Genomic DNA, 20,985 nt, shown 5'->3' on the forward strand with positions numbered 1-20,985 from the left:
GCTTTGAGGAAGGAACACACCTACAATTGTTATTGCAGGTGAATAGTGAAAGATTCCCTTGAAATATGGGGGATGCTGGAGTCTTGTCCTACCACAGAAAACTGTCTGTGCCTTCTGACCACTGAACACATTATAGACATAATGATACAGTGTATAAAGAAAAACTGTAGTAAAGAAGTACCAACCTGTCCTATTCCTGCTTGTGGGATATTTTCCTGGGTTACCATTTTTCACTATGTGTGGAAATCTGGAAAGCAAAGTAGAGAAGACAAACAATGGAAGGAACTGGACATGTATAGTAGAGAACAAATGCTTTCAAGGTAATAAATGGGGACAACCCATGCAATCTTCCCTGAGTACAGAAAAGATGCAGCAATTGTGGAAAAAAAAAAATTATAGTGCACTTTCATGGAACATACATGGGACAAACCACTGACAGCAGTCCCATAGTTTAATGGTAAAGTCTAGTTATTAGTCTTGTCTAAAAACAACCTGTGGGCAGATTTTGTGCACTAGAGAGAGTCATAAAAAAATAAAGATTTCAAGTATGCACACTGAAGAGGAACGATTTTGAATCAAGAATAAGAACCAAGAACACAATAGGCAGAAAATTGCAAGGCACTCTTCAGCTTTCAAGATATGGTCATGTAGCTCTTACTTGGAGGCACCCAGCTGGTTATGAGCATAGCAGGCATGAGTGGACCAGAATTAGTGTCCTATGTATATAGCATCCTGGACTGCCTGGGGAATGACTGTTCTTGCTAGCCTTCCATCTGCAGGGAGGCAATGATTTTTTAGGTAGTCACACATTAAATAGTTTGGTAAACAGAACTGAAACATTTTTTTGGCTGTTTCAACTATATCAGTTCTAAACACACCAGACTCCTCCGTGGGCTTCACTACAGTGAAGAGAAGCAGTGAGGATGAAAGAAACAGTAGACGTTCACTATTTCCTTTGTAAATATCTCTTTTAGGGTAAAAGTAAGCTTTGCAATGTAGAACCTGCAAGAAGGTCAGAAATAGAACTCAAAATCATCCAACACCCTGCTTTTGCTATTTACAGCTGGGGAGAAAAGAGGGTTTAGTCATCAATCTGCAGTCTAATTAAGGAATTATATAAAAATGGTATGTAGAAATTCTTAATGTTTTCATTGTTATTCTTGATTTTGCATAGTTTCCCTTGGGAAAGGTCAGAATTATTATGCCGTCTCATTATAGTTGTGTAATTTTGTTTATTTTTGGGTTGTTTTTCTGTTTCATTTTGGGGGAGTTTGTTTGGGAGCTTTGTTTGTTTGTTTGTTTCACTTTTTTTTTTTTTTTTTTTTTTTGTTTGATTTGTTTGGTTGATTTTTTTGTTCCCCTTCTCTGGTTTAGATTCATGCTCACTCTTCCAATTTCACTTAAACTTAATCCCTAAACCTCGTTAATTTAATTTGCAGTCATATAATCTTTTGATTATTGACTCTGAATCAGATATCTTAGTGGGAATCAGCAAAGTTTGCTGAATTTCATAAATCCAAGTTTATAAAGAGGTAAAACTTTTGCTCTGTAAACATTTTTATTTTTTTCAAACCAGTAAGTCATCCACTACTATACAACTCAAGCGGAACACCCAATCTTAGTAAAATATGAAAGCAATCTCCAGTTGCTAGAACAGGTTGCTTCTATTTCGGTTGCTATGGAGCTGTACAAGCAATCAAAGTGCAGACATGAGCTATGACACGCTGCACCTGATGTGTTTCATTGATAGGTGCTGGGGGACCCAAGCCAGTGCAGCATCTGTGCAGTAATGTCATATTCCCACACAGCCAAACCCTAACCTTCAAGCAACAATTAAACTTAACCTTAAAAAAGTAGTTGGCATTGAATTTTCATACTACGGGCAATATACTTTTATGCTTGTAAAGTAAATTTAATAGGAGTTCAGTAAAACCAATCCCAGCAGTGCTTGCAGTGTTTTCTCTTTAGTGAGATTTAGTTGCCAAAGATCAAATCTTGCAGAAGAACATACGTAATAATGCACTTTCATGGTATTCCTATGATTAGATGCAATTTCACCAAGTTATTTCTGTACTTCAGCATGTCTTTATGTAACAGCAGGTTTCCACTGAAGTTTTCTCTTTTTCTCAGAAAATTAATGATTGTTTTGCACTTTGTGGGTACTTAGATATATTTTCTTTTCTTGTGATTAATCTATTATATTTTATAATTTCCTTTGGCTTTTTTATTAGACATTTAAATCAAAATATTGTTAGTAGGGTTTTTTTAATCATGTAGCTAATACATACAATATAAGATGGCATTATTTGTTTTTTTTATAGATATGTTCTCAAAATTAAACATAGGTATGGGTAAAGAGGAAATGCAGTATGAGCACAGGGAGGATATGCATCATCTGAAATACAAAAATTAGCACATAAAGAGTGAGTTCATAATGTGTCATGATGAATACATTATGACATTATTAGTCAACAACTAAATAATTTAGTTATTCCTGAACATGTACACTATATTTTTTACTTCTAAAACATATTTAATTTTTGGCATCTTAATAGCTTAATAACAAAAAAAAAAACTTCAGTATATGTTATTCATAAACCATGTGTCATTCATTTTAACAACTAGTGGATGATTGGAAAATGCTCTGACCAATAATTTTACAATGGCAATTGTTCAGTAAATAAGATCTTTCTCAATTGTTTTTGGTAATGATTTAGAAACAAAATTGAAACATTTAAGATGGAAAAAAAAAACCTTAAGAAAGAAAACTAATTAAGAAGAAAAAGGAGATATTTTGTAATAATAAAATGTTTATCCCTAAACATTTTCCTTGTAAAGCACAGCTATTTTTATTTTCATTTTATGTTGCAACTCTTTCTGACAACCTTTCTACATTTTCCTTGCATTTTTTATTTCAGTAGTTTCTTTTCACCAAGTATTTAATGGCATGCAGGATAGTAAAATTGAAAAGGAGTTAGTCTGTGGCAAAATAATTGATGTCCCTTTAGGTTTGCCCCATGAGAATCCTCACATAATAACCCAAATCCCCTTGATTTAGGTCTTAGAGTTTAACCCGTCAATATGTAATTATGGTTCCAAAAGAAAACAGATTATTTCACAGTTTTAGTATGGTTTCAACCATGCAGAATGGAGTGGAAATATCCAAGTCTAGTAAAAGTAGTTTTTTATTTAACGACCTCAGGGGACTGGAACTATACTTGTGTGTATCAGCTCAGCTATCTCAAAGAGGAATCCTTTTCTGTGCCCCTAGTTAATGAAAAAGGACTAGAACTTTGATTACTACTACTAATTTTTAAAAAGCAATGGCACATTTTTTGCATACTTATTGTTTATTGTTCTTTATCAATTGTTGGAAATATCTTCCCAGGAAGACTGGGTAAATAACTCTCTAGAGATAACATTTTTTGTCACACCAATGCATTTTCTGTTACGGATTATAATTGATTTTTTAAAACAGTTTTATGATGGCTTAACATTAGTATGGATTAGCAATGCAATTTCCCTCTAAAAAGAAAAGGGGATCAGTCAAGGTAATACCTCTTCTATTAATATATTTTTAGCAACTCAGCAAACAATGTGGAAAATGTTCATGCTTTCTCAGTTCCTGTTTCTCTGTCAGCTGTTCCTCCTCACCTCCAGTTTGGCAAGTGGAGCTCTTTAATCCCAGAAAAGAGGGACTGTTTAAATGTGTTATTTAAATAGGGACATTATTAAGAGCTTCTGTTTACTGTACTTTAGATTACCTGAGCTTGTGACCCTCCTATTAAATCAGACTTCTGTGAAAAAGGAGAACCACAACATTGAAAGGCAATTAAATATGCACTTTTTCCTAAAAAATGTGGATGCAGTCACATGGTGGCTCAATGCCGACTGCATTCGCTCCTCCAGTCTCTGCCAACTAAACCACAGTTTTAAATCCTGAAGGAATTAATGGGCTTCTGATAGGTGGAAAATTCCTGCTATTATCTGTTAGCTTGAATACCAATGACAAGCATCAGTCATGTACTTCAAAAAATCAAGAATGTATGTCATTAAAATTAAAATTTTGTCATTGCCATTGCTGAGACTGACTCATGAGAAGTTGTCTTCAGGCATCTTGACAGGAAACAGTTTCAGCTCAAAAATGGCTGCTTAGGAGAATAAGCTCAAGGAGCATCTGTCAGAGCACAAAGACTGTCAGGGGGATTGTGCCAGGCATATCCAACCCTATTATGACTAACTTTCATTAAAACCAAGAGACCATCATCTTCTAGATCCATAAATTCACATTAATATCTTCTCAAGTGTTTCTGGTTTTCATTTCCACATTCTTTTTTACCTGAAAGTTTTGTGGTTTTTACTTACCCTGCAAAGTTCTGTGATACTGAAATTGGTAGAGGACAATTTCAGACCTGCTGCCACATATTAAACAGTAACAATGTATAATCAACTAAAGCATTCATTAAATAACAATGATAATGAGCGTCTCCGCTACTTTTTATTGGAACAAATCATCATGAAGGCCAAAAAAATTATATGGTGAATACTGACTACAAAATAATTGTGTATATTTTTGAACTAAAATTGTTTTATGTAAATAAAAGCATTAGAATCAGGACCAAAGGTTTTTTAGTAGCTTTCTACTAATTAAGAGAATTATGCAAGCAATTCAGTTTAATATTGCCGTGTTCTTTGCTTGAATGGAAAAGCTTTCTATTTATTGGTATTCTGTACACTTGTTTTTTTCTGTATACTTCCTTTCTGACACTTACTTTTTAAAAATTTCATACTGTGTTTAAGTAGTTACATTTTTCCCTGAGCATACAACTCAATAGTTTTCATTTATACAAGCATAATTATATGTGCACTGAAGCCAGAATAATTTCAAGAGTCAAGGAAACAGGAAGGAAAATATTCTTTTTAAAATACAAGTCTCATAATATGTTGGTAAATGTGATTTTTTAAAAGCAAACGCTTAAGTTTAATAGACAAAGTATAGCAAACACTGCATTGTGTTTTGTTGCCTTGGTAATAGGTTTATTCCTGCAGCATATCAAAACGTAGTTTGGTTACTTGGAAGCTATGAAACTTGCTAGGAAGTGCATGACAGTAAATATCCAGTTATAAATTATAAATTCACTTTAATAAAATCTACTCTCTTTCTCAAATTCTTTATAAATATTGCATTTCTGTTTACCTCTTGTACATTTTATCTAAGTTTGCTACCTCCACTTTATTGTGTTTTAGAAAGAGATGATATATACTAATATTCCTCTTTCTTTTATTAGGAAGAAAAAGCTATGTTAGGGGTATTTGGCAAAAAACAGCATTTGGAATTAAGGTTTATTCCCTCAACTGTCATCAGCATTATTGTTTGGTTCTTATTATGGTCTTTAAGCAAACTATGTCTGAACAATGGCTTCAATACAATGGTAATACTAATAAATTTTGTAACCTGATATTACATTGAATAGAACCATATTTCATGGAAATTAATATTATTTTTGGGAGTAGATACAAAGGAAATTTTCAGAATCTGTGAAAAAAAATGTTACCTAAACAGGGTTTTCATCTGCAATTTTCATTCTTTTCAAACAGGGAATAAGTATCACTATTCAAATAACCATTTGATCACAATGTGGATATTTACTCTAAAAGTTTTAGGACTTTTTAATGAAATAAACTCCTAAGAAATTAATATTTCAATGGAATTCTAGATGTAAATATGTTTTCAGGAAATACATTTGAAAGCTTATGTTATATTTCATTAAATTAGTTTAAAATTAAATTGTTTAAAATTCTTAATTTTTGACAAGAAAGGCTATCAGACTTCTTTTGTATGACCACTGCTCTGTAAACCATTTACTGCTTGTGCTTCCATCCTCTGAGTGCTTGTCTTCTCAGTATTTTAGTATTGGTTTGCTTGTCATTTGCATCACCATTAACCCTTCAAAAATTATCCCTTTCTGGAGTTTGTATCATACTTTTTCTTTTCATATCATTCCTCCTGCTGTCTTCTCTCTAAATTATGGCACAAATGCATTTTAATTAAACCCCTAGATTGTAAGTGTTCTATAATTCTCAGACTACTTGAATAGTAGTTTAGATCTTTGTGTTTCTGAGATGTGGCAAAAGATGCAGAAGATGTACACATAATTGGTAAAATAAATCCTAATGACCTCTGATTCGATCCATCTTTTACTTTTTCTGCGGTTCCTGTCTTGGGGCACTAAATGCCTACTTTGTTTAAGAAATCTGGTAATGTGCATTGCAGTTAATTAACTTGGGAACAATTACTCACAGGGACTTAAAAGGGACCATTACTACTCCTGTCCTCTTGCTGGGGGGCACACAAAGGAAATGTTAGTGACAGGATGCTTAGTGGTGGTGAGAAGTTTCAGTCTGTGCTCAGAAGTGGTCCTTGTCAAAATTCAGAAGGTGCAGAACAGGCACAGACATACAGCTAGTAAGGAAATGTTCCTGAGTGTTTATATACTGGAAATATTTTATGAGAGCTGCTTTGGTGAAGGTGATTTTCTAGTAATACAAAAAGTATTATAAAGTTAATAATAATTCCAAGTGCTTCAGTGAACATTAATATTTGGGGTTTCTGCAATTAAACCCCGTTTATATTTGGAGTTTCTGCAATTAAATAAGCTGTAAACAGCTTATGTACCTGTTCTGTTTACCTGGAATTATCTTTTCTGTAATATGTCTAGAAGTTTGAAGCAGCGAGTTTGGTGCCTCTCAGAGTATTAAAATCTAGATAGTCTGTTTCAACAAAATGTAAGTTTATTTTGCTTTCAGTTTTATAATTTACATGGGAACTTTTCCATTAGATACTAAGACTTGCTTTTCTACCACCTTTAAGTGTTTCTGTAACATTGTCTTATTGACAGATTTCTCTGTAATCCCTAACACAAAATTAAAATCGACCTGTAAACTGAAACAAGTGTTAGTGCTTAATTCACCCCTTACTAACCACATTTTTTTCTCCCTATCCTTTATTAGAATACAAATATGCCTTCTTAAATACTTCAGGGAAATTCTAAGATTCTTCAGTGTTAAACTGCAAAGATGGGTTATTTTGTAACTGGGTGTCTCCACAGGTAGCCCCTGTGCTAGTATTGAACTCTGCAGTGGAGAGCAGGACCTGTTGATTTGCAGCACTGCAATAAGCTTCTGCTTCTATAATAGCTGCAATATATAGCGTTCATAAATTGCAACATTATCTTCTCTGCTGCCAGACCATAACTTCTGTTAAGTACAGCCTGAATTCTTTGGGAAATCTTCTCCCCACATGAATACTGTAGCCCATGATCAAAGTGCCATGTAATTTTCACTGAGAACTTTTCTTTTGTCTCTCATTTGACAAGCAGCTTTAAACTGACCCTCCCTCCCTCCCTCCCTCCCTGATTAACCTCTCTATCTGTAAAAACCGAAGGAAGAAAGTGAGAACGATGCAAGGAATTACAAAAAGGGTTTGGTGAGTGGATAATATATTCTATTTTTTTAATAGAAAAGTATACAAAATTACGATCACTTACATTTTAGAGAATATTAGTTCTTAGGTCAATTGTTGGTTCAAACGATGGCAAAATTTCTGAAAAATGCAAGGCAGAGCACCACTGGAGAACAGCATTTTTTTTTTTTTTTTTTTTTTTTACCCTTTATCAGATAATTAACTTAGGAAATAGCACATGCAACCAGAGAATAAAAGCTTGAGTAAAACCAGATTTTTTATATAAACCCTGAGACTTTTCATTATACAATAGTATATCTGTTTACTTCCATGCCTTAAAGTGATGGAGCAAATTATGAGAAAATGACTGTTTAATGAAATCCAGATGGAAGATTTTTGTCTTATTGGAATTTTCTCCCATTCCCTCTCCTATGTTACCAGTTCTAGCAATTTCAATATACCAAAGATGTTGAGAATACTATGAGGAGTTTAACTCAGTAAACCACCTAAAATGACCTATTTTTTTCCAGAGGAAAGGATCCTTCAATATTTTAGGTTTTGTTTTCAGAAAAAAAGTTGAGCCTTTAAATCGCACATAAAAGATTTTTGAAAGTTTTCTACTGATTCCAAATACACATTTTCCTAATATAAAATCCCAACAGATATTTATGTTTTGGTGTGGTTTTTATTTTCTTCTCAGCAACTGTTTTTCTGATACAGATAGATGTGTAATGATATGCTGAACAGAGTAAGGGCTTTCACTGAGTTGACCATAATTTGTATCCATTTATCCCTCAGCCTCCACTTTTGAATTAAGAACTTTTCCTTGGAAATGTAATCCTTTGTTTCCTTTTCCCTCCTCTACTCAGCACTGCTCAGTACCCTTTTAAATTAAATTATGCAGGGAATCAGTAAATACCTCTTGTAAATATTCCTGAGGATTTTGATATTAGTGGTGAAAAAGGGAAGTATTGATACCTTAGTTAGGGGATAGTAGTGCCAGCCTAATAATTAAACTGCATGTCATTGTGGAAATAGTTACAAGGGGTAGTCATCACATCAGCTTCAACACAGGAAAAGTGTATAAAAAGGAAACCTCAGGTGCTGGCTGTCTTACCATTAGACTTAAGTAGGGATTTAAAGAGAAACTGGCCATACTTGTTGATAGTTGCAAGTACTTTCATATTCTCAAATACAGGACAATCGCTTTTTTAAGTATATAGCGCTTTTTTTTTTTTTTTTTTTGTTATGGTGTCAGAATTAAGACTGTACTTTAGTAAAGGATGACAATAAAGACAAATTATGTGCAGTTTGGTGAGGCCTTTCTTGCTTTTTCTTCTAAGGAATTACGCTTTATGTTACTGGGTCTGGTTGCCGTGCATAGAACAAATAATGAAAGGAAATTCCATCCTCTATTAGCATTATTTTTTTTGCTGTATTTCAAAAATCCATTAATATTCCAAATCCTTTGTTCTGTGTTCCTTCTAGTACAACCTGGAAAAATCAGTGGAGAAATTAAAACATTAAGAAAATAAAAAGCCTTAGGAAGTTTTGCTAACTCAAGATTCACCTCTTCTTGTCATCAGTCCCTAACTTTCTATTTTGGCAAAGCATTCCAGTCAAGCTAGTACAGATTATATTCCTTCTACCATATGAAAAATTTGTGCTCCTTAGGAAAACCTTTCTAGAGTGCCTGGAACAAAGTATCACATGGTTTTGGAATATATCTCATTGCAACATCTTATAGCCTTCAAGGAGTAAGAGGATATGATGTGGTAATGATGGTCATGATGTGGGCCCATTTGTTGTGAAAGCAAACAAAGATTAATGAAGGAAACAGTTTATCAAGTTTATGCAGAGAACTATGGCAGCTCCAGAGGGCAATGGCTTATTAGAACCTCTGTTCCTCTGCTTTTGGTTCAACTGGTTTGAAAAAAAATATTTCAGATATGTCCATGTGAGGGGCTGAGAGTGACAGAATGTTGTACTGTAGTCTGAACAATTGCATAATTCTGCATGACTGTAGACAGCTTCACGTTCTAAAATGACCATTTAAATTATGTATTAGCTTAGCTAGCTTAAACAATGCAAATTAATGTAAAGCCAATTATTTACCCTATTGATAGATCCATTGCAGGAGTGTATTGACTCTTTTTTCTCAATCTCTTGGATCTATTAGAATTGTCCTTTGTGTGAACTGCTATGGGAGCAACTTCTTTGTCTTGAAGACTCCCTGCTTTTTTCTTCAATCAAATTGAACTATTTTGTGTTCTAATTTATTCCTATTTGATGGTGTATTGTACTGAATAAATGTATGCGGGACTTTTGAGGTGTTTAAGAATTAAACACTTCATGCATACTTAAAGATAGACAGACAAACATAAAATGTTTTTGGGATCTTAGCAGAAATTTGCATTTACTTCAGGAGAATCTAGATTTCTATTACCACAGGGATGCTGAGAATGTGCAGCACAATAAGGCTACCAAATAGTTGTTTCCCTAGTACTTTTTATTTCCAATGCTCTTATTTTTATGTTGCCTTTATATTAGCTACTTGGAAATAATTTTAACACTAATATTTAAGAGCTTTAATATATTTAAATAATAGTTCACTAATTCTACTGTCTGCCTGCTTATTTACAGAAAAAAATCTTGGCTGATCTATTTATATGTTTGGTTAAAAAACTTGTATTAAGCTGAACAAAATACCCCAAAGGGGTATTTATTTACAATAATTATTTGTCATAAAATGTGTAGATGCATAAGGGAGTGTTTCACAAGATGTTGTTTTAGGGTGTGGAGTTTTGTTTTGTTTGGGTTTTTTTCCCCCCAGTTTTGGTGATGAAATGTTTTTACAATATAAATTCTCTCCTGACCTGCATGCAAAGTTAGAATGTTTTAATAACATAAATTGGCAGTAAAATAGCTGTTCTCATGCTGTTTTGACTCACATTTGAGCTGAACAAAATTACAAAAAGCAATTAATTAAAAAAAATAAAATTAAATCACCAGATTTTTAAAATTAGTTTCATTAGGATTTCTTCCTTATTCAACAAAAATTTCATTGCAAAGACCCTTTGACTGAAACAGTGTCAGACATGGAAGGGTGACAGTCTTTCCCACTTTGCTCCTTGCAAGGATGTGTATGATAACACTATACAATGCGAGGTTTGTATATTTAAGTTAATGCTCTGGGAATGTGGCCTTAAACTGATGGGTCAGAGTAATTTTTTGAATGACTATATGTTCATCCAGAATTTGAACATAGCAGCACTTTTGTTGCAGGAATAATTTCACTAGTGATGTTTTCTTCATCCACATAAAAAAATACATTGTCTATTTATTTCAGGCTAAGGCACTCAAGGGGTTAACTAAACCTAGTTTCTATGGTGAGGAAAATAATTGATATCGATTAGCAGTTGGTGCAACATTGCTGGAAGGGCTATTAAAGCCCTAAAGTACAGTACAAAATGATACTGAAAGCATCATGTACTCCCTAGACTGTCCTACACTAGCCATTCCTGTGTTTGAGGTGTCCTCCTGACTTTGCTTATGATTCTCAAGAGCTTTGTTATACTCAGTAATTTCAAATTCTAAAGAACATTTAATTAGTTAAATGGAGGCTTGGGTGAAGGGGAATTACCCAGATGTAAAGGTGGCTGTCTTTCTCCTCAAACAAAACTTGAGAGCAATTTCATTAAGAAAGAAACAATTTAAATGTTCAATCTTACAGCTATATCTTTTATGCAGCTTCACTGTATGCAATAACAAAATGACAGCAAAGGACTAAAAAGTGCATGTTTCTTTCCCTGTACGGGTATTTTATATTCTCTGTCCATGTGCCCTCACAGAGAGCCAAGAATACACTGGACTTTGCATAAATGGTATTGCAGATGATCTACCCATATTTGTCACTTATATTTTAAGAGTATTGCTCATCAAGAAATTATTTAAAAATTAAGCAAATATAGAATAGCTCAAGGAAAACCTGTGTTAAAATTAGAACAGAAGTTGCATATCATGAGCTTAAATTTCTTCTCACTTTGATGGATGCTAATCCATTTTTTCTGTATATCAAATTGAAAATACTCATGATGACATTTTCTGACTTTTTCAAGAACAAAAAAAAAGTTTTTCAGTAAAAACCTTAAGTGCAGTTAAGGGCTTTAGGGCATTATTTAGACAGGAGGTAATGTCCAAGTAGTGTGTTTCAACTGCCTTTAGCCTGGTCTGACTCAAGAGACCCTTCTGGGCTGCCAGGTGGTTGTGACAGGTCAAGAATCAATGAAGGAAGAAACTGGGAGTAGTCTGAGGGTGACATTGCATGGTCCATGCAGAGGTCCCAAAGGAAGATTCCAGTCCCTGTGGCTTCTACACCTGGATTACCTTTGTTTAGAATATTTGCAATTGCTGAAAAATAAACTGCATTTTCATTGAAAGGTTTAATGATTTGATTTGGGTTTTATTTTAATTCAAGTGTTCTGGTAGGAATCTATTTTAATTCCCTGGCAATACATTTGTTCAATCCTCAATAAATTGTTTCCAGGACTTAACAGAAGCAACTACTAGAATGGACTTTTCTAGCAGAAGTTGGGCAAGCAAAGAGATACTGTGGCAAAGCTCCACATTTTTCTTCTGCTATTTCTCTCTAACTTCAGTACATTGCCACCCAGTCTGCATTGAGTGGTTTGGATTAGCAAAATAAGGTCCAACACATAATTTTTTACAAGTAAATAAAAAAATCTAATAATAGAATGTACATCCATGCTATTTATGTTCATATATGTACATTGTTCCCTTTAGTAAAAATAGTGTATTTTTCTTATTAGGATGAACCTGCATATCTTTTATTTATTAGTAGTGCTAATATGAAAACTCCTAAATACTAATTTTGTTTGAAGGTAATAAAGGAGCTTTATAATAACAGTATCTTTGCTTAACCTAAATGAACTGTCATTCAGATTAAAACTTGTACATTTATTATTTAGGAGATACAGGATAGAACACTAACTTTTCTAGACAAAGGAATGTTACCTCATAACAGAGTGCCTCACAGAATAATTAAGTAATTGAATTCCTTCTTGCAAGATATTTCAGGAGTCACTTGACTATGTATTTTAACACACTTTCAAATGTCCAAGATTAACTAGTTCACCTGGCCCAAAATTTTAATGAGATAAAATTTGAAAGAGTCAATCTTCAATGAAAAGCTCTATCATCTTGAATTAACTTCTTCCAAGTTAGCCTTCCATTAATGAGAGGCAATGAAACATTAGCTGTCCATCATAGAAGTCGACAGCATAGAAATCCAAGTATATTGGTGGCTTTGGGGGGGGCTACACTTGAGTTTTAAGTTACTGTATAAAAGTAATAGTGATTTATTCCACAACTATGCTGTTGTTTCTGATTCAATCAGTGAAGCAATGCTTATTCTGTCTTTTGAAGCTATTACTACTGCTTGCTTAATATTTCTTTTTTGCAAATATACTTTTTATGGTGACACACTGCAATATTTTCATTATCACAATGGTATTGTCCTTCAGTTTTAGGATACAACATGACAAAACACATGCTATGATTGCTGGGTCGTTACAGTGCATTGGGACTAATGCATGACTAATGCACATAGGGATCTTTTGTAAATGTGGTGTGAGAGACTGAAATGTAATGGTTAATGGCTTAACCAAATGGCCATTTGCAAAAACAGGGGATGCTTTGCTGATGATGTGCAAGGTAATAGCCCAGCTGCAGAGGGCATGAGCACCAGAGGATGACCAGGAAAATCCAACCTTTGTTTAGCATGATCTGGGTTTTGAGCCAGGTGAGGAAAGGGACTATTAAGCACCTCATCCTGTGAGGGGGGATAGTGCTTTTTATTATACAGTTTCCTCCCTTTGAGACATTGCTTGGTTGTAAAACTCCCCTTGGGGAAGGTATTGGGACATTCACTCACAGGCCTCAGGGCTTTCCTGAGCCCTTCTGATGGGGCATAGCTGGCTTTATATGAGAGGTTCACCTCAGAGGCAGCTGTCATGTCTTAGAAGGTGTCATGAATCACCAAAGACCCCTGAAGTGCCTCACAGTATTTTATCAGACACTATAAAAACTCTGGGGAAGTATCTGGATATTCCCATCTGAGTCTCAGTGTGCATTAACCCACTGAACTTAGTGTTTCACAGGATTCCCCCACTCGTGACAGATCAGGATTGCAACCACCACTTCAACTGATGGACAGCAAAATTGCAACTATCAACTCTTTCACTGAATTCAAAGGTGGTGGTATTTTTCCTCTCCATTATTTACTTTATACTTTCTTACTCTTCTTCTTTCTATACTTATTTATACTTTCTTTCTCTTTCTTTCTTTTTCTTCTATTATTATGTAAATTATATTTTTACTCCTTTATATTTCTACAGAAATTACCCATACCTCTTTTCCATTGCAAACAAATTGTTCTAGAATAAGCCCTACATTTATTCAAATATTTATGAACACGAATTATCCAGGGTCATTTCATTCTAATCTCCCCAAGGGATCTAGTAACAAGAATCTGAGTTACCCTCTCCTTCAGGAACAGGTCATAACATACTGGTTTACTGCTATTTTCTCCACCCCCTCTCTTCAACTCTACCTAATATTCATTTATTGCAACTTACTTTTCCAGATATTCCTGGATTTTTTTCTATTTTAAAAATCAACCCAAATATTATACTTTACGTATGATCTAAACTTACATTCACTGTGAAATAAATTACGGAAAAATGTTAAAAGAACTTAGAAGTAACTTGAACAATGGAGTTTCACACTTCACATTATATGGTGACAAATTTCACTGAGTACTGAGGTAAAGAACTTCAAAAACATCTGCTAAACATAGACACAGGTAATGATAAACTAATCAAATGCTTTTGTGGATGACTGTCATCCAGCTTTACCTAAGAACAGACAAGCTGTCAAATCAAGGTAGTCATTGTTAGTATTCAGTCAAGAAAGACTCAAGAAAATAGTTCATTTGAATCTCTTTCATATAAATAATATCTTTTCTGCCAATTATTTGATCTGAATAACACATAAATAGAAATACATCAATCCTGGATTCACCTCTTTCACTGCCATGCAAATTTTCCTGTTAAATTTTTCAAGAAAACTGCAGTCTCCCTTCCCAATATTCAGCAATTTACATAGAAACCCTTACAGTTACTGTTGCTGAAAGGAGAATAAGCCACATTAATGTATTTATAAAACTTGTGCGCTTTTTCCTTAGTGAATGGTGATTTTCAGGTCTGTAGTTCTTGTAGTCTGTTTGAACTAATATGAAGAACAGTTGTTTTCTTTGCACTACAGTAGGGAATTGAACAGTCTACAAATATATGCAAATAAATATCCCTGTTCTGGGCAAGATTTCAGGCTGTTATGCTGCCTGAACTTACCTGATATCAAGGGCACACATAGTCTCTTTACAAAAGGATGTAAGGCACTGTTATGTCAGTGTGTATGTCCTATGGGGAATGTCTTTGACTGTTTAAATGCGAGACTGTTAGGCACACAAGATAAAAGTAGGGGGAAAACTCTAAAAACAAGCTACAGCACCTTATTGATTTGCATTCAATAGAGAAATTTATTACATTTTCCTTTGGAGTTTTTATTTACATTTTTTCTTCTTTTAATGGGAAATGCACAAATACAGATTCTTAAAAATAGTAAAAAACCCATATTGAAATTGAATCCCAATAAAATATATTTATTATAGGTGGTCAGATAATTTTGTAAGACTTAATAAAATCAGGAGCCATTTCTTACTTCATGGCCACCCAGCACCTGATTTTACTAGAACCATAATATAATGCCACAATACTTAAAATAGTAAACCAATGCAAAAAACCTCACTGCAGATATTGTTCCCTTGTAGTCAATAAGTTTGTGTTGGAAGAGCGATATATATGCCTGTTCAAACTCTCTTTTTATACAAGTTCAAACTCTACTTTTGCTCAGGAGTAAGCTGGGTTATTGTGTGTTCTTTAGCTTGGCTGCTCAAATGCCTAAGTCCACAACTTTAATGGTGATCTTCTTTATACACATGAAATCTCTCTATGGTAAATTCTTTTTTTTCTTTGTAACTTAGGACTTCTGAAAGATGTGAAATTATTTAATCAAATAGATAGAAGGAAAGATAGGGGGAAAATCTGATAAGCATGAAATCCAACGTACGATGTAATTTTCCACCGATTTAGTGTCTACCTTCCAAAGATATAGTTGGGTAGAGGCTGGGGTTGAAAATAATTAGTTTTTGTTTTCTGTTGTTTGCAGGGTGAATTGGGACACAGTCTGAACAAATTATATTTCTTGTAAAACTGTATTAAAGCAATATCTAGAAGAAAATATTGGGAAAGCAAAATACTTTGCTATTGCTACCCAGGTCTCAGGAATTTACAGTTGAAAATATTAATGATTTTTACATTATTCTTAACTCCAGGAGATTAATTCCTTCATCCTTCATCTCAGTCTTGACTGAGAGATGAAACAGCAAACTGTGACTTCTTAAATCATATATTAATGCAATTTTATAGCTTTCTTTTGAGACAAACTTTCATTTCAGTTTTGTTATTTTTCTCCCCAAGATCTGCAAGCCAGATTTAATCATTATAGGAAATCTGTGGAAAAAATGTGTAAACCATTATCAGTTCTCTTTTTTTTTTTTTTTTTTTTTCCTTTTAATGGAGAAACTGGTCTTGTGTAGTCTTGGCTAGTGTCACAACAGAGTGAAATAATTAAGAACACAGTGGTATTACTAGGACAGAGAAGAGGAAATTTATATCCTTTGAGTTATGTAAACAACACAATATTTTTTAAAAAAAAGAAAAGCATATTCCTCTCTGTTAATTTTCATAATTTCAGAAGCATACACAGAATCGTTTTCATCCTTGTCCTTGTTCTTCTATCTAAAAAGCAGTTTTCATTTTAAAGAAATGAGACTTAAATTAAAGACAGCCTCAAAATATTGCTGACCTGCCTCCTGCTGCTGACCAAGAAAGGTATATGTGAGGCACCACATGTGGTAGAGAAAATTCTGCATTATGGCTGGATTGGAGGAGCGGCAGTGACAGGGACAGTATCAGAACACAGTATTACTGTTGCTATTTTATTGCTTTGTGTTTGTCTCTTGATGTTTGTCTAGTGCTGAAAGAAGATAGGGACAATTGAAGTGACGTGACCTATCACCTCATATGTGCTGTGACAGTTCTCTCTGTGTGCTATGGACCCAATCACTCCCTGGGTAGTATAACATAATTTCAATTGATTTTGCTAGGAGTTGAATTGAGGCAAGTAAGGGCAAAATTTTGTCTTTTGGCAGCCTTGGTTCTGTGCTTGAACATTGCAAAGGCAAATAAGGGTCTGTGTGATTCCATTCCTTCTGAGTAAACTACTGTTTGAAAAAGATTAAAAAACCAGAAGCTGCTGCAATGTCATTATCAGTTTGAAGCCCCAGCTTGTGTCACTGTAAAAAGAAGGGGAACATAAGCCAAGTTTTTGAAAATGTCAAGAATTATCTCTGCTTTGTCAGATTTGAGAGTGGCATCATGGGGCTTAATTAGACATCGCGTAATAGAAAATGCAGGGGTGTTAGTCAGTAGTGAGTGTCTTTCACAGAGATATAAACATTCATGCTGCTACATTATTCGACATCTTTCCAGTGAGCTTGTGAATGACCTAAAATATAAAGGAAGATTATTCTGCTATGAAATGTCAGGCTCGTGCTCAGGTATAATTTCTTCCCTATTTGTTTCAAACAGGTTTCTCCAAATATACTTAAAAATCAACTACAATGATTAGGATTTTAAAATATTAAGCCACAAATTTTATAACTAGTTTTTTTGTTATTGGAAAACTTAAAAATACACTATAATTGCAACATTTTTTTTCCTTTGTTAGGCTTTAAATTTGTAGGCAGTTGAAAGTATTGCATTCACAGAATTCAGCTGTTTTTTCCTAAAAGGGTATGTGCATGAACTTCAAAAAAGTCCCAATACAATTAAATATGATTTTTTTTTCAGTCCCATGAGTTTTGGATATATTTTTGAAGAAACTTAGCTTCAGATAAATGTCATCTCTGAAAATTAGATGAAATACTAAATTTTAGGAAGTCAGTAAGTCCAAGATAAGCACTGGTTCAAGTTTTTTGGAAATAATTTCTGATTTTTTTTTCCTTTTCCAAATTATTAGAGCTTTAGTTCATACCAGATGCCTGAAATTTAAATAATTCCAAAGGAGACATGCATACCTAAACAATGCCCCAGGAAAGCTGAGACCCTTGTGCCTGACCAGACTGTCAGTGTCCCATAATGGGGACTCCACTGGACAATCTGCTGGATCAGAAGGTTGTTTAGGGACATGCCCCAACAGCATATCAGAGCTGAATCCTTTATTACAGGTTAAAAAGAGGGACTCTTGTCCTGGATCTCCCAATTTTTGTCAAGTATGTTATCCACTGTTGGACAACACTGTCCTTGAAATGCTAACACTAATCAGTTTAGGGAGCAACACACTTTTATTAACAAACCTACTGATAACAAAAAAATTTGACAAATTAAGGTTCAAAGATTGCTGGTGGTAGTAACTGACTGCAAAAACTAATTTGAAGCAATATATAGCAATAAGCTCAAATCACCAGCAAAAACTAGCTTGTGATCATAATTTAGTGCATGTAAAGTCCTTACCAGTAGTCATTCCCATGGGGTAGAAGGTTCAGCCCATTGACTGATCCCAGAAGTTATGATGGAGTCTTTGCTAACTTCTCTCCATCTCTAACTCACTTTTATACTATTTCTTTACATTTCAGTAGAACTTGAGTAATTCTGGCCGTACATGCTTTTGTTACCGATTAGTGTAAAATTCTCTTTTTTGCTCTTAAAGGTCTAGTCAATGAAATTTGGAGCACTTGCTCAGTGAGGGGTGGTCATACCTTGGGGATGGGTAACTTTGGGATGGAGCTGTATGTTAATATTACAATGAGATTCTAATGAACCAAGTTCATCCAAGGGGGGCAATTTCACCACAGTCACAGGTTCAATGGGGAGACATCTTCTCCTCTCACCTTCGGTTAACAGCTGCCAAGAGATTTATCCACTACGTGTTGCTCTCAACTTCCCAGCCCTGCAAGGACTACTACAGACCGTGGTGTCTTTGCTCCTCTCTCCATGTCATCCCTCTTAGCATGCTTAAAATGTAGGCTATGTTGTTTGGGGAGCTACCATGGAACAGATTCCGTGCATGCCAGCTGCATTCCGTCTAGGAAGTAGCAACTGCATTTCACCCTATTACTTTTGTACTGGTATAGCTTCTGTTAGAATCGGACTCTAACTTACCATTTTCCCAATCTTATTGCTAGTTGTCTTCCTACAGTAGTATTCTTAAGATTGATTAGAGAATTAGTAAATCTTTTCCCTTGGGCTTGTGTATTTGCAAACTACATCACTTCCCTTGATGTATGGATATATAAATAGTAGAAATATAGAAATTTATAATGATGGACAGAATTTCAACTCTATAGAGATATGCATGACAGTGTCTGTTGTCATCTACTTCTGGGTTAGTAAACACAAAATTAGTACTTCCAAGAACCTGGAAAACTACAGTTTAAAACTGGTTTTATTATTTTAGACCTATCCAACAGAGAATGCAGTCATGCATTAATTATAAAAATATTTTTACTAAGGTAACATCCTATCACATTTTGCCATCAAAACAGCAAGAACTGTAGCTGAATCCATTCAAAATAGTTGAACATAAATTTCATTTGGTTTTATTCCTTGTTTTGAAATTACAGAGGTATACTTTAGCCTAGTTAGAGTTTTGCTATGGTAAAAATGGAAAAAGCACCATCATTCCAACATGCACAAGTTTTTCTTTTGCTGGCTCATTAGAGGGAATATCTTCTCAGTGATTCTGTCTCTAATTGTTTACACCTTTTACACATCTAGTGCATGTGGAGAAATCCCTATCTTTTATCTTAAGGATAAAATATGCTTTTAAAAATAAAAAATGTCATCTTAGTGTTTTCTTTTACTAGGGTTGAAAAAAACAATAGCAAAAAAAAAAACAATTAAAAATGCATATAAAATAAAAGAAACCCAAAACAACAAAAAAACAAAAACAAACAAAAAACCCCAAAAAACCCCAAAAGAAAACCACCAGCCAAACAAACCTGAACATCTTTAACAATGAACTTCATAACAACTGCCTTTTTTTTCACCAATTTTCCAAATAATGTGCTACATTGTAACCTGTCACATTAAATTATATCCATCATGTAGCACTATAGCACCTGATTTGACATAGAGGGATGTGAAGGCAAGTGTTATACATGAAGAGAGGAAAAGGGTTTTATAAATGCGGAGGATACATTTATGAGCTTGTATATCCTTACTTATCTCATAATTAACATGTAGAAGCCACATTTTTCTCACATTAAGTGTTTGACTTAAACCTCCTGTACCAAAAAGATTCTGAGTGCAGAGGAAAGCTGTGTCCTTAGCTTACCCTCCCACTCTAAAACACATTGTTGTGTCTGTTATGTAATATCAGTCATCCAAAACTTCTATGTTAACATTTGAGTGATGTAAAGGTATTTTAATTCTGTAGAGAAAAAAAAACTTTTTCCCCCTACTTTTTATCATCTAGGCTTCTTGTGTGTGTGTGTATTTAAAACCTGGGTTATTTTTCAGCCACAAACAAAGCTTGTGAGTCTTAGAACTACTTTTAATTTATTTGCAGTCTCCATTATTTGTTATAATGCTATATTATTTGTAGTAGTAAATTAGCAGAATAATTTGTGTCCAAAGGATTCAAAACTCCAAAAGTCAGCTAGCCTCATTGCTTCAAAACAGTGTTAAATTCAGCGTTAGATCTGGTAGTATGACCTTGTATTTTTATTTCATGTGTAAGCATTGTATTACCATAGTTGGAAAATGTAATGCAGATCATGTAACAATATCCAAACTTTTCACTTTATAATGGGTCCTTTCTCATTTTTCTAATATAGGAGCTTTTATTTTTGTTTTGTGTAAATCAGAAAAATGGTAGGTTTAAGCAAATAATGTATTAATAATATGGACAATAAAAATTATTTTAAAAATTGCACATGAAAGTAATGTGTTGTGTTGTCAAAAAGTAACAGTTTGGTTTATATGCAATGACTAAAACAGGTAATTTTTGTGTTAATGTCAACTTTGGATCAAATTGATATTGACTCTGATTTTGTTCCTGGGATTCTGTTGATTAGGATCCCTTGAGAACTATTCCCAATCATTGGTAAGGCTGAAGGAAAGTGCCTCAGAAAGCCAGCCAAAGGCTTTTATTTTAGCAGTGCAGGACATAGAGTCCCTGCCTTACTTAAAATGCAGCTTACATGGCCAGATAGTGTCAGCATCTATTTTAGTATTTAATCCTACTGATCCGTAGGAAATATTGTTCATCTTTTCATCTGTGTTTTCTGCATTACAGAACTATGGATTGGAAGAGCTCTC

General features: G+C 34.2%; 1 protein-coding gene across 6 annotated transcripts in view; it reads left to right on the forward strand.

The window, feature by feature from the left end:
• The window catches only part of PCDH9 (protocadherin 9), a 672,821-nt gene that overhangs the window by 462,868 nt on the left and 188,968 nt on the right, over nucleotides 1-20,985 (forward strand). The window lies entirely within an intron of this gene.

This window comes from Lonchura striata, chromosome 2, assembly GCF_046129695.1.
Source record: "Lonchura striata isolate bLonStr1 chromosome 2, bLonStr1.mat, whole genome shotgun sequence".
NCBI classification, from domain to species: Eukaryota; Metazoa; Chordata; class Aves; order Passeriformes; family Estrildidae; genus Lonchura; species Lonchura striata.